The 14,985-nt window shown below is 36.8% G+C and overlaps 1 protein-coding gene across 5 annotated transcripts in view; it reads left to right on the forward strand.

Moving 5' to 3' along the window:
- The window catches only part of AFG2A (AFG2 AAA ATPase homolog A), a 369,660-nt gene that overhangs the window by 94,235 nt on the left and 260,440 nt on the right, over window positions 1-14,985 (forward strand). The window lies entirely within an intron of this gene.

Consider the following 14,985-nt stretch of genomic DNA (forward strand, 5'->3'; position numbering starts at 1 on the left):
CAAGTGGTAATGGGGATGGCTGTTTACTGGCATTTTCTAGTCTTTTTACTGTCATCTCCATTTTTCTGTTCTTACCTTCTATATTTTACAATTGTATATTCATAGTCTTAGAATGTTTCTTGTCTATTGGAAATCTAAAACTTATTTGAGAACCTGTGAGCCAAGTCCTTATCAAATAAGTTGTAGACTTGACTCTTAAGAGCACACTTATTTTCTTACAAACCAATGTCTTACTTTTTTTGTGATCCAAGATAATAATTTTAGGTACTACCAAGACTGCTTTCTGGACTATTCTAGAATTACTTAGAAATATATTTATTATCTTTTTTGAACATAAACATTTCATAACCATAGACAATTTCACTTTTAGTCTTTTTTTCACTATGAGGAAATCGTAAATGATTCTTTGAAAGGTTTAACTTTGTACACTGTTATATAAAATAACCAGGCACACGTTCACTTATTTGAGCTTTTTCATTAGATTTTTAGGTCACAAACAGAAAAGCCATGTGATGTTAACAAATTATCTTAATTGAGTTCATAACTCAGAGACTATTATATGTCCTAATTACTAATTTTTATTTAGTGTGGATTTTTATTCAGTTTAGAATTTAGTGTAGTTTGACAATATTATTCAATTTTTGAATCTGTGTGGAGGATATACTTAATGAATGATGGGTTTTTATTTTTCAAATTGAATATCCCTTATCAAAATGCTTCGGACCTGAAGTGTTTAGATTTTGAATTTTTTTGCGTTTTGAGATATTTGCATTATACTTCCCAGTTGAGCATCCCTAATCTGAAAATATGAAATCTAAAATGCTAAAGTGGGCATTTTCTTTGACTGTCATGTTGGAGCTCAAAATGTTTTGAATTTTGGAGCATTTTGGATTTTTAGATTTAGGGATACTCAACATGTACTATTCATTCAACTCTCCTATATGTTTAAAAACTTTTTAAATACAAAGTTGGGAATATGAAAATAATTTGCCTTCTACTAGCATTTTCATTGGTCCTTTTATTTTCATCTATTCAATGTTTGTGAGGAACGTTTTAAAGTAGCAATACCATACAGCTTATGTATGAGAAAATGGAGCCAAAGAAGTTGGGAATTCATATTCTGTTCTCTTTTTTTTGAGATAGAGTCTTGTTCTGTAGCCCAGGCTGGAGTGCAGTAGCACTATCTCTGCTCACCATAGCCCCCACCTCCCGGGTTCAAGAGATTCTTGTGCCTCAACCTCCTGAGTAGCTGGGATTACAGGCATGCACCACCACGCCCGGCTAATTTTTTGTATTTTTAGTGGAAACAGGGTTTCACCATGTTGCCCAGGCTGGTCTCGAACTCCTGAGCTCAGGCAATCTGCCCGCCTCGCTCTCCCAAAGTTCTAGGATTACAGGCATGAGTCGTTGCACCTGGCCCTGTTCTCTTTTATTTTAACTTCCTGTTTAAAAAAATTGGCAACTTTTGTTCAGCCTACATGTTTGGTTTCAACCTATGTATTTGTTTTCTACAGGATTTAAGTGTTTCAAGTTAGTTTGAAATTTTGAAATAACAAATCTTACACATTTTTAAAGTGATCAGAAAAAGTAGACATACACTAGAATTCTCTAGCCAGTTAGGAAACACAAATATTTAAACAGACTGAAAGGAAAAACTCCCTATCACTTTTCACAATGGTAGTTACTTTTAATCTTCAATGTATTTTGATAGATTTACATTTATTCCTCTAAGTTTATGAAAGAACATTTTAGCTTCCTCTATGCATCTTTTCTGAACAGGGATTAAAAGATATGTACTGTATTCAAGGTGGAGACTTCACCTTGGCTTGTGTGGGCTCTTAATGCCCTCTGGCATATATATGTGTTTTCATGTAGATTGCGACTTTTGACATGTTGTGTAAGTTTAGTTTGTTATCTGGGCTGATTACGTCAAATACTTTTCAGTTGAAATTTCCTCTCTGCTGCTTCTCTATTGCTTTTGTCTGGAGTGCTACAATAGATTAATTGCCCTGGGATAGCTGCATTGCTTTACTATATGAAGAACTGTCACTAATTCTACAAGAAGTGTGGTTAGGCCTCTGACAGGGATTTTCAGCAAAAAATTATTCTGGTGAATACAGGAATGTAATGAGCTTAGTATATCCTTGACTTTTTGGGAAATTTTCTTCTCTATACTTGTCTCAGAGAGGAGTTGTATAAAATAGATTTCATTTCCGGAAAAACCTGTGGTTTGTTCAAAGTAGTGCAGAATTCAAAGTACAGGTGCTCCCCAATTTAAGATGAATTTACTTAAGTTTTCGACTTTACAACGGTGTGAAAGTGATATGCACTCTGTGGAAATCATACTTCGAATTTTAATCTTTTTTTTTTTTGAGACAAAGTCTCACTCTGTCGCCCAGGCTGGAGTGCATTGGCATGATCTCGGCTGACTGCAACCTCTGCTTCCTGAGTTCAAGCAATTCTCTGCCTCAGCGTCCCAAGTAGCTGGGATTACAGGCATATGCCACCACACCCGGCTAATTTCTGTATATTTAGTAGAGATGGGGTTTCACCATGTAGGCCAGACTGGTCTTGAACTCATGACCTTGTGATCCACCTCGGCCTCCCAAAGTGCTGGGATTACAGGTCTGAGCCACTGTGCCCGGCCCAAATTTTAATCTTTTACTGAGCTAGTGATATGCAGTACAGTACTCCCTCATGATGCTGGGCAGTAACAGTGAGCCACAGCTCCCAGTCAGCCATGTGATCATGAGTGTACACGGCCAACATTTTACAATGCACTGTGTTGCCACATGATTTTGTCCAACTGTAGGCCAGTGTAAGCATTCTGAGCATGTTTAAGGTGGATTAAGCTAAAATTGATGTTCAGTAGGTTAGGTGTATTAAATGCTTTATGACTTAGGATATTTTCAATTTTTGATGAGTTTATCAGGACATAACCCCATTGTAAATCAAGGAGCATCTGTAATTACTATTTGTCATTTAACTAGATATATTAATATTCTCTTATCAAAGGTACAAGATAATCTGAAATTTTAAAATTCCAAATTCATCTTTAGACTTCTGTTTTTAAATTTTTGCATGGAAAACTGCATAGCTACCTCTTTTAATTACAGAATGCTTTAAGATTACAAATAAGGATAATGATTTTAAGAAGGTTAAGTGACTTCCAAGGTCTAAGTGATGGTGATGGCATTGAAATTTACTCTCAGAACTTTCTGAATTGAGTCTGAGCTCTTAACCACTGTATTATACGCTCTTCCATTTTTCTTTTTGTTTTTTTAAAAAATAAAACTAGTATCCGATGGCTTTTTTCATTAATTATCCAAAGTTACCAGGGAAGGTAGCTTAAGTAGTTTCTGTAGGGTAGGTTCAGAGAAGTGGAAAGATGTTAATATGTTTCTGGGAACTGATTTGAAAAATAATTTTGTTTCTCTAGGACAAAGAAAACAAAAAAAACATGGCTTTGGTCTAGGAGTAGAAGTTAATAGGAAAGGGTAATCATGGCCAAAGATACAGGAAACTGTTGAATGAAATAGAAGTGCCTGGAAAAAGACTGATGGTGGGATAATGTGGAGCTTAAAATTTACCTGTTAGTATATAATTTGTGCCCTTGATAACGAGTAAGTCCCGATGAAAAGAACACTAAGCTAGAATTCACATAGCTTGGATTTACTTCCTAACCTTAGCACTTTTTAGTTTTGCAACCTTAAGCAAGTTCTGTAAGTCTCATTTTTTTTAATCCAGAAAATATAACATTTGTACATTATAAACTTTGGAGAGCATTATATTTAAAAAGGCAAATGAAAAAGTTTTGTGGGGGGCGTAACACCCCACTCCTTGGGTGTGGGCTTCTTTCCAAAGAATTTCATATGGAAAGAGGGGAGGCGAAGAGCTACTGTACAGTTGTGAAACCTGACAAACCATACCACAGCCAGATGATCAAGGTTAACATCTTCAGTGATAAGTAATGCTGACAGTACAGTTGATGCTTTGAACAACATGGGCTTGAACTCAGTGGGTCCACTTACATGCACTTTTTTTTTTTTCCAGTACAGTTGGCCTTCCTTTTTGGTAGGTTCCACAACCAAACACAGATTGAAAATACAGTACTTGTGGTATATGGAAACTCCCAAATAAGGAGGGCTAACTATGTATCCTCAGGTTCTGCAGGCTGACTACGGGACTTGAGTATGTATACATTTTGGTATCCACAGTGGTCCTGGAACCAGTTCCCGTGGATACTGAGGAATGACTATATATATCCTTAGATGATGTGGTGAGAATAGCACTTTACTTCTGTTGTCTTCCTCCTGAGTGTTCGTAACCCTTGTCCAGCCATGAGAAAAACTTTAGGCAAACCCAAGTTAAAAGACATTCTGTAACATCACTAACTAGTACCCTCAAAACTGAAGGTTATCAAAAACCAGGGAAGTTTGAGAAACTGTCACCACCAAGGAAACATGATAGCTAAATGTAATGTTACAATATTCTGGGTAGGATGCTGGAATGAAAAAAAAAAAGGACATTAGGTAAAAACTAAGGAAATCTGAATAACTGTGGTCTTTAGTTTAATAATAATATATCAATCTGGGTTCATTGATTGTAACAAATATACCATGCAAATAGGAGATAGTAATAATAAGGGAAACAGTGTACTGGGGTGGGTGGGCATATGGGAGCTGTTTGTACTATATGCTCAATTCTTCTGTAAATCTTAAACTTTGCTAAAAAAATAAATATATTTAAATAAATTTTGAGGTCAGTATCATAGATCTGGGCGTATTGTAGATGAAATAATTGAAGTTTAAAAGGCTAACTCTGAGTTCTGTACTGCAGTGAACGGATGTAAGGAGTAAGGCAAAGAAGAATCATGAAGAAGATTGTGGATTTCATGAGTGAGGGCTTTGATGACCTCTCCTATTCATAGTCCCCCTGCCCATAATGATAGTGGAAAGTTACTGGGAAAAGCCCTGAGAGGAACTTGGCTGGGGAACCTGGGTTTGGGGCTGCCCTGAACTTGCCTGTTTCACTGCACTTCTCAGTTGAAGCCTATAAAGGTGTGTGTTAGTTCTGGCCCCAAACCCAGACCCCAACACTATAAAGAACTCTTTCTCTTAGTGTTTTGGTTATTTTTTCTTTCACCTTGGGTGCAGCTTCCAGTTTAGTCTCACCAGGAACTATGTCATTTCATGCCTTTTGTGGATCCTAACTCTATATTCTCCTTCTATAGATTTATTACTATTCGGGCTTATCTAGAGTCTGAAACCTTTTGAGTTTCCATTTAATTTCCTTTAGAGTTTTGTTTTGTTTTAACTTTAAAAATTCCCTTGACTTCACCAAATAGTGTTGTGTCATGTGCCTTATTTGCTTAAATTGGCAGTTATTAATGTCAGTATTAAACAAAGGCATATACTTAGTTTTATCCCTGTTTGAATGACTATTAGAGAATAACTAATAGTAACCTGTAATTATTGGGACAAGTGGAATAGTTATTGTGCCATTGTCAGTTTTACAAGGTTATGAAGACGTTAGATTTACTGAAATTTGTCATTATTTGTACAGTATACTACGTTAAAGTTGTGGCATCATATGTTAAGACTATATATACGTTAATTATGTGAGTTAGGCTTTTATCAGTTGATAAAGCTGATATATAAAAAAAGATGTTTTGATGTGAAAATATCCCATAAATAACATTTATCTAAAAGCAGAAAATGACAATAAGAACTATAACAAAACCTTTAGCGTTTGGAATCTAAGAAGACCTAGAGAGATTTGGAAAGAGAAGAATAATTTTAGACTTGCAAGAAGTTTGAAAATAAGCATATTTTATTGTTGGTTTTTTTTTTATTCATGGATAAATTAGCTAATGGAGAGAGACTGGTTTTTTTTTTTCCATCTTAATTCCTTTTTGAATGAAATTTAGAGATGAAATAAATATTACAATGTTATGTCTGTAACACTTCAAAAAATATTTATACAAGTTTTACAACTGGAATAACAAAAATGTGTTAAGCACCTTCTCTGTGTGTCAGGCACTGTACATAGTAAACAAAGATATATTAGATGGGCTCCTCGTTATGTATCAACTCATAATTTAGTGGGGGAGATTTTTACTCAACAACTAATATGAAGAAACGGGTAACATGTAGAATCTGCAGCTCTTGGTTGTTGATTGTATGTGAGAAATGAGAAAGAAAATAAGTGAAAGGTGATAAAAATTTTTACTGTCAATGACTGGCAGATGGAAATATCCTAACTCCAGGGAGAAGAGGAGAAACAGGTTGGAGGTGAGAGAGAAAATACCTGTTGAATTTGAAATACCTTTGGGACAAAATGTTGAATATGGCCTAAAGGCAGTTGTAGGTATGGATTTGTAGCTCAAGAGGATGATCATTTAGAGAGATGAAAATATGGAAATGGAGATGAAAATATGGAAATTGGAAACCAGTGTTTGAGATTCTGCAGGGAAGTCAGTAAAGGAGACTGAGAGTGACAAAAGTAGTCATTAATAACAGAAGGGGATTTCATGGGCATGTATATATGTGTAAATGCACATTTTACAACTTGCTTAATTATAGCCAGCATGGTCCCTGCAATGTAAGTTCTGAAGAAATGTGTCATTTTTCTTTTTCCTGAATAGAGTCAATGAATTTGGGGAAGGATTGTATTATACTTTTTGAGAGGAACAGCTCGAATTCTGTTCTCTTTCCTGCCAGCCCCTCTTGCATTTTAGGGTTTTTACTTGCCCACAGCATTCTTGCCTAGTAATTAAAACCTATTTTCAAACTCTTTGAAGTGCTTTCCCAGAATGGCCTTCTGTATGTGCTGATACTGTACTTTTTATTAATTTTCAAGTTCCTTTACTCACATTACATATATGTAATTCTATCTCATGTGAGTTTGGGTTTTTATGAGCATATTCCATAACGTTTAACCATAGTTAACACTTAGGTTAACTTGCCTTCCCCAGACATTTTAGAACTTATAAAAACTTCATTTGAATTGTAATAGCTAAAAGCACCAGGCAGGTGTCAGACACATTTTAAAAGCCCTTGGGAGGACTGAAAAAAACCCAGTAGTGATTAAAGGGGCAAAATTGTAAAAACATAAGGTGTAAATATTATACTTGAGTTTGTGACTGATATGGTGTAAAATAATGAAGCACAGTAAAAGATAAGTCAGGTTTACTTCTCACTAGATTAATAGAACAGCTGGACAAATATTTTCACATGTGTTTATGATATTTTTGTTATTTTGTAAACTTGTATACTTGAAATATTGGCCATGGAATGTTAAAAATAACGCTATTAAAAATAACTCAATTAATGGTACTTATTAATGGCAGTTTTTCTTGATCATTCTTATCAGTGAAGCACATGCTATCTAAGAGGTAAAATATGTGGCAAGACTAACATACATTTTTTTAAAGTAACATAACTTGCGAGCAAATATGGGACTCAGACTATACTATATATACCTTAGTTAGATATAAATGGTCTCTTGTTTATAATGGGTACTAATAAAATTCTTATTTTCCAATTAGCCTATGCTACCATCTATTAAGAAAGAATTAGGCTTCACCATTGCCACCTGATCTGCTCACCAGAAATACATTTGAATTTGAATTGCTAATACTGTGTAAAATCTTGTGTTTTAAATTTTAAAAATTATTTTTAGCAGCCAGCTTTGTCTAGCCCCAAATTAACTTTCATCTAAAATCTTGAGACATTTCATGTCTCTTTTAAGGACTTAGAGAGAACAGGACATCATAATTTTTAGAAAGAGTACTGGTTTGGAAACCACAATTCTACATTCTTATTATTTCTGCCATTTAACTTGCTCTAGGACTTTTGGCATATTACTCACCTTCTTTGTACTTTGCCTCAGTTTTAGGTGAGTAGGTTAGACTAAGTGACTCCTAAAGCCCTTCTGCTAATAATATTCTACGAGTAGTCATAGTACTTGTACTTTAATCTGTTGCGTATCTTTTGTGCAGATGGTGGCCAAATACTTGGGGCAGTTTCCCTGTCAAGTGTAACAGTTAAAAGACTTGTATCCCAGTTCTGCCATTTGCTAAGCTGTGTGACTTTGGAAAAATTACTTCACCTCTTTGCACTTAATATTTTTTTCTGTAAAATTGTAGTAACAGTATACAACTCAGAAAACTGTTGCACAGCAGTAAAAGGGATAAGACGTAGTAAGCATATAGAAAGATTCCACAAAATTAGTACATGCTGATTGCTGCTTTCTTCATTTTTAAGAAATTGATGTATGTTTGACCTCAAATGGAGCAAAAAATATGGCATCACAGCTTATGATTCCTTAAGTTTTCTGTTAGTAGTAAAGTGTAATATTTATCTTTGAAACTGAATATAGACTTTTTAATTCTTTGTACCAAAATATGGTGATTTTTGGCAACTTAAACTTCAAGCTGAAAATAACCTCCCTTGGTAATGAAATTGCTCTGACTTCTCATAAAACTCGAGACCAATGCAACATATGAGTTCAGCTACTTGGGTTGCATTTTGCAGGCCATCCAGGTAAGATTCATCAGTACATAGTTCTGTAGAAAGTCATATTTTCTAGGGACCCTGCAGTCTTTTCATTATGCCTTATTAGTAACACTTGACTTGAATTATTGCAATGCATATTTTCTTCACAGTGCCAGATTTTCAAGTTAGAGTTTCAAATGTCTTAAATTTTTTTCTTTCTGTTTTGTTTTGTTTTGGAGGAAAAAGCATGGTTTCATTCTTATCAACACATCCTGTAGTTCATCTTTCTGTGGCAGTGGAGTGACCCTTCAATCAGTTGAAGCTTTATACTATGTTTTCACATTTTCAAACAAAATATCAAGAATGTTTACCTCTATGTTGGATATTTATTAATAAACCATATTAATCTTTCTATTGATACTGAGATATTGACATTGTACTCAGCAGAGAAAAAATTCATGAAATGACCATAATCTTGTACTTTCTAACATTGAAGACTAGGTTGTCTTTGTCATTTACAGAGAACAACGACCATTTTTCCAGGGTCTCTAACCTCTTTCCTTCAGTTAAGCCAGATAATTAAAAAGCAGTGTATATACATTGAATTATATTGCCTGAATAAAGAAATCTCTTCGCTGGATTATTATTTTATGCCATATCCTTGACTTTTGCAGACAATTGCTGTAAGAACAACAGCAATAATGTATAGTTGGCATGATGGTAATTGCAATAAAAACAGTGACCCCATCAATTTCCTTTCTGATTATTGTCAGGCCACAGTTTGCCTCGACAGTTGCTCTAAACTGAGTAAAATCTGCATCAAAATTTGTTACTACCCCTAACCCCTCAACAAAAACACACTTTGCTGTTTATCTAAAGCTTGTTTTATTGGGTGAACCCTGATCTTTGTTTTAGTGTTCACTTTCTTAATTCCTTGTCCACAGTCCCCTTTGTGTAAAACTTAATTTACCACATGTAAACGAAAAGTACTAGTTTTGTTTATTTGACTTTATATTATGTTATGAATAGGCATTTCTTGCTTTGTACTATAATCATTTGCACTGTAGTACAAAGCAAGAAATGCCTGTAGAACTATTAATATTTGCTTTATATATTTGGGTGCTCCACTGTTGGGTGCATGTTTTTAGTTTTGTTACATCTTCTCGCTACTTTGACCTTTTATAAATCATTATATAATGACTTTCTTTGTCTCTTTTTACAAGTTGTGACTTAAAGTCTGTTTTATCTGATATAAATATAGCTACTCCTGCTAGTTTTTGGTTTCCATTTGCATGGAATATCATTTTCCATTCCTTCACTGTTAGTCTATATGTGCTCTTATAGGTGAAGTGAGTTTCTTCTAGGCATCATATCATAGTTGAGTCTTTTTTTTTTTTTTTTTTGAGATGGAGTCTCACTCTGTTGCCCAGACCGGAGTGCAGTGGCACACTCTCGGCTCACTGCAACCTGCGCCTCTTGGTTTTAAGAGATTCTTCTGCCTCAGCTTGCTGAGTAACTAGGATTACAGGCACCTGTCACCCTGCCTGGCTAATTGTTTTAGTAAAGATGGGGTTTCACCAAGTTGGTCAGGCTGGTCTTGAACTCTTGACCTAGTGATCCACCTGTCTCAGCCTCTCAAAGTGCTGGAATTACAGTTGTGAGGGTCTTGTTTTTTAATCCATTCAGCCACTCTTGGTCTTTTAAGTAGAGAAGTTAGTTTATTTACATTCAATTTTAATATTGATAGGCAAGGCCTTACTTTGACCATTTTGATACTTTTTTTGGTATTATGTAACTCTTCTTTTTGTTTCCTTCTTTCTTACTGTCTTCTTTTGTAGCTGAGTGATTTTTCTCTGGTAGCATGTTTTAATTTGTCCTTTTTTATTTTTAGTGTATATATTACAGTATTTAGTTTTGTAATTTCCTTGAGTCTTACAAAAATATTAACTCTTTCAAACTGGTACCAACTTAACTTTGATTACAAGATAAGAAACAAATTAAAACAAAAATTTGTACATGTTAACTTCCTCTCCTCCAACATTTTGAATTTTTGATTTTACAACTTGCCTTTTTTATATCGTCTCTTAACAAATTGTTCTTGTAATTATTTTTGATAGTTTTGTATTTTCTTTTTACTAAAGATATAAATGATTTAAGAACCATGATTATAGTATTAGTATAACAACAATGTTCTTTTCTTTTGGTTTGAAGAACTCTGATTAGCCTTTTTTATAGGACAGGTCTAGTAGCGATACATTTCCTCAGCTTTTTTTTTTTTTTTTTTGCCTGGGAAAGTCTTTATCTTGTTTCTGAAGGATAGTTTTGCCGGGTACACTATTCTTCGTTAAGTTTTTAATTTTCTTTCAGCACTCTGAAGCATTTCACTCCCTCCAACCCTAAGGTTCCCACTGAAAATTCTGCTGCCAGGTATATTGGATCTTCCTTATACGTTATTTGTTTCTTTTCCTTTTCTGCTTTCAGGATCCTTTATCTTTGATCTGTGTGAGTTTAATTATAAATCTTGGGTTGTTTTTTATTTTGGAGAGGGGAGGTTGAGCCTGGTTGGTGACCTTTAACCTTCATGTATGTGGATATTTATATCTTTTCAAGACTTGGAAAGTTTTTTGTTTTTCTTTGAATAAGCTTTCTACCCCTTTGTCTTTCTCAGTTTTTTCTTTAACTTCAATAACCTGAATATTTGTTCTTTTGATGATGTCTCATAGCTCCCATAAACTGTTCATTTCTTTTCATTCTTTTTGCTTTTTTCTCTGTGTTTTCAAATAGTTGGGCTTCAAGCTCACTGATTCTTTCTTCCTTTTGATCAGTCCTGCTGTTGATATTCTCTATTCCATTTTTCGTTTTGCTCATTGTATTTTCTAGCTCCAGAATTTTTGTTTGGTTTTGTTTATGATTTCAGTATCTCTGTTAAATTTCCCTGATACATTTCTGAATTGATTCTCTCTGTTTTCTTGAAGTCCATTGAGCTTTCTTAAAACAAGTATTTTGAATTCCTTGTCTAAAAGATCACATATCTCTATAACTTAAAGGTTGGCCTCTGGTGCCTCATGTCCATTTGTTGAGATCTTATTACCCAGAATCTTCTTGATGCTTGTGAAATTGCAGGCTGTCTGTGCATTGAGGGATTATGTATTTAGTTTAGTCTTCACAGTCTTCCTTTGTTTGTGCCTGTCCTTCTTTAGAGACCTTCCAAGGATTCTAAGCCAACTGAGTATTGTGTTTCCTGAGCCTGTGACCACTTCAGCTATCTAAACACTAGGAGACTGTATTAGGGTTCTCCAGAGGGACAGAACTAATAGGATTATGTGTATATGAAAAGGAGTTTTTTAAGGAGAATTGACTCATATGATCACAAGGTGATATGAGTCAAAAAATTTGCCATCTATAAGCTGAGGAGCAATGAAGCCAGGAGTGGCTCAGTTCAAGTCCCAACGCCTCTAAGTTAGGGAAGCTGACAGTATATCCTTCAGTCAGTGGCTGAAGGCCTGAGAGCCAATGGCAAACTGCTGGTGTAGGTCCAAGACTCTAAAGGGCGAAGAATCTGGAGTTTGATATTCAAGGGCAGGAAGCATCCCGCATAAGAAAGATGAAAGCCAGAAGACTCAGCAAGCTGGCTTATTTCATCTTCTTCCGCCTGCTTTTTCTAGCCACACTGGCAGCAGATTGGATAGTACCCACCCACATTGAGGGTGGGGCTTTGTCTCAGTCCACTGACCCAAGTGCTAATCTCCTCCAGCAACATCCTCACAGACACAACCAGAAATAATATGTCGCATCCTTCAGTTCAGTCAAGTTGACACTTAATATTTACCATCACAGAGACTCTCTGAGCGCAGGCTTGCCACAAATCTCACAGGGTCTCTTTAGTTGATATGGCTTTCTGGCCCAGATGGACCTGGAGTAGACCCAAGGCAGATACTTGGGCTGCATGGAAATGCTGGCCAGGGATCTGAGTCCGGAAGACTATCCCAGTCGCCCAGATGAGTATGCCTTTCAGCATATTTCTGCATAGGCAGGATGGCCTGCTAACTTCAGTGAGAAGGCCTAGAGTTGAGCCTGGGCTGCTTTGGGATCTGCTGTGTGAAGGAGGCTGGCCCCGACTTATTTGCTCAGATCAGCATGCATCACTCAGCTGGTCACTGCAAAAGTGCTTGACTGTAACAGTGGGGGCTGGTACTGAGACGGGGCTCCCTTGGAATCTGCAGTGGGATGGAGGTTGGTGTTCTTGTCACATTGGCTCAGATGAGCATGTGTCTCCCAGCAGGTCCCTACATAGATGGGATAGCTCCCAGACTGCCGCAGGAGGGGCTGGAGCTAAGACTGAGCCCCCTTGGACTCTACTGTAGGGACAGATTTGGGAAGCTTGTCTTGCTGGCTCACAGTGGCATGCATCTCCCAGCAGGTCTCAGCACAGATAGGATAGTTCCTCTACTGCACTGGGTGGGGCTGAGACTGGGTCTTCTCAGGGTATGTTGTGGGATAGAGGCTGGTGAGCCTGTCAGGGAGGATCAGAGTCCTGGGCCATGAGATTTGTGTGAATCTCCCCCTGGGTTCTTGTGTAAGCAGCTATGAGCCAGGATCTCAGCTAGGGAGGCCTGGAGCGGTGCCACAGTTCAACGTCCAGGTTCACTACTGAGATGAGTATCAGCGGGCTGATGAGCTTTTCTGCCAAGTCATTAGTATGCATGATTTCTCTGAACTCTTTGGCAGATGATTTTGGTTGCAGGCTCAAAGTCAAATGGGGCTATAGTCAAGCCCCTTGAGGGACAGGGGTACTTCTGGGCTTGAATGCAAAAGCAAGCTTAGCAGAGCAGATCAGCCACTTAGGTGTTAGTGTACCCTCTCTAAGTGACCCTCCTATGTCTTAGGGTTTCACAGTTATGGATGGATGGATAATTCTTTTTATTGGGGGCATATATGAGCAGGTTACCTTCTGTTTCACCAAGATGTCACTCTATGAACTATATACTTAAGAGAAATTGCTACACTGAATATGTTGAGCATCCTTTTTTTTTATGGATTAAGTCATTATCGTTAACATTAAAAATAGTAACGTTACTTTGGGAGGCCAAGGCGGGCGGATCATGAGGTCAGGAGATCGAGACCATCCTGGCTAATATGGTGAAACCCTGTCTCTACTAAAAGTACAAAAAATTAGCCGGGTGTGGTGGCGGGCAACTGTAGTCCCAGCTACTCGGGAGGCTGAGGCAGGAGAATGGCGTGAACCCTGGAGGCGGAGCTTACAGTGAGCCAAGATCACGCCACTGCACTCCAGTCTGGGCGACAGTGCAAGACTCCGTCTCAAAAAAAAATTGGTAGTGTTAAGTCAAATTTGAATTATTCTGTACCCCACTCTCTCTCATCTTCACATTTTGCTATCCACAACAAATTAATTTAAATTTTTGATTGTTTTTGTGGTTATCTTCTCATTTCCATTGTACTCATTTGTCTTAAACTTGTTCCTCATTATTTTTCCCCTTTACTATTCTAAACATTACTGGTCTCTCAACTTCTCTCAACTCTTAATGTTCCTCCTAACCATCTTTTATACTGTGGCCAGAATCATCTTTCATTAATATCCCTGTTATCACTTAACTTTCATAAAACCCTTCCTATGGCTTACAGGATAAAATCTGAACTCCTGCCTCCCACTTTAAGTAGCTTTATTGATTGCCACAATCTCCCTGCACCCTATGCTTCATGTGTAGTGAATTCTTATATCAGTTCTGTTCAAGTGTATTTGTTGTATGTAATTTAAAAGTCAATGAACTGTGCATAAAGACCTTAAGAGCTCTTCTACAACAAAGTTCATATAGTAACATCTATTTTGGCACATCAGAGATCTTTTTGATTTCTTCCTGGGTCTTGATGTATTTCATATTTTTGAGGGTGTGAATAAATCAACTGAGGACTCACCTGAAATGTTACTTTCAATTCCTTGACTCTAAGGAGTTTCTTCTGTATGTTTTGATGGTACCTGTGCATTGCTCTATCATAGTACTTGTCATACTGTCTGCTAATTTTCCTTGTAATATGGTGTTTTATATGAAGCCAAATACTGCCCATACCAGTTTGGGATTAGTTAACATTCTGCTAGGGTTTGCCTACGTGTTTCAGTCAGTCAGATTTTTAAAAATTAATATAAATTGTTTAGGAAATACTTAAGTCAGTGTCTGGTTATATCCTAGGAATTGGCTGGACCCGTGAACTGCATGGAATAGAATATGAATCTTGTTCAAAGTAAGGGGGTGTGTATGTGTGTGTGTGCATGCATGCTCGTGCACACACAGTGAGAGGGAGAGAGACACACACACGTCTGTTGTTCTTTGGGATGTATGAGGAACTGTGTCAGAATAGCCAGATGCTGGGAGAAACATCCCCACAGCTGAGGTCATCTATCATTATGGGACAATTTAATTCATAACTTCTTGGGGTGACAGTGTATCCTAAGAAAGTAGTTTTGCATGTG

This window comes from Macaca mulatta, chromosome 5 (assembly GCF_049350105.2).
Source record: "Macaca mulatta isolate MMU2019108-1 chromosome 5, T2T-MMU8v2.0, whole genome shotgun sequence".
Taxonomy (NCBI): domain Eukaryota; kingdom Metazoa; phylum Chordata; class Mammalia; order Primates; family Cercopithecidae; genus Macaca; species Macaca mulatta.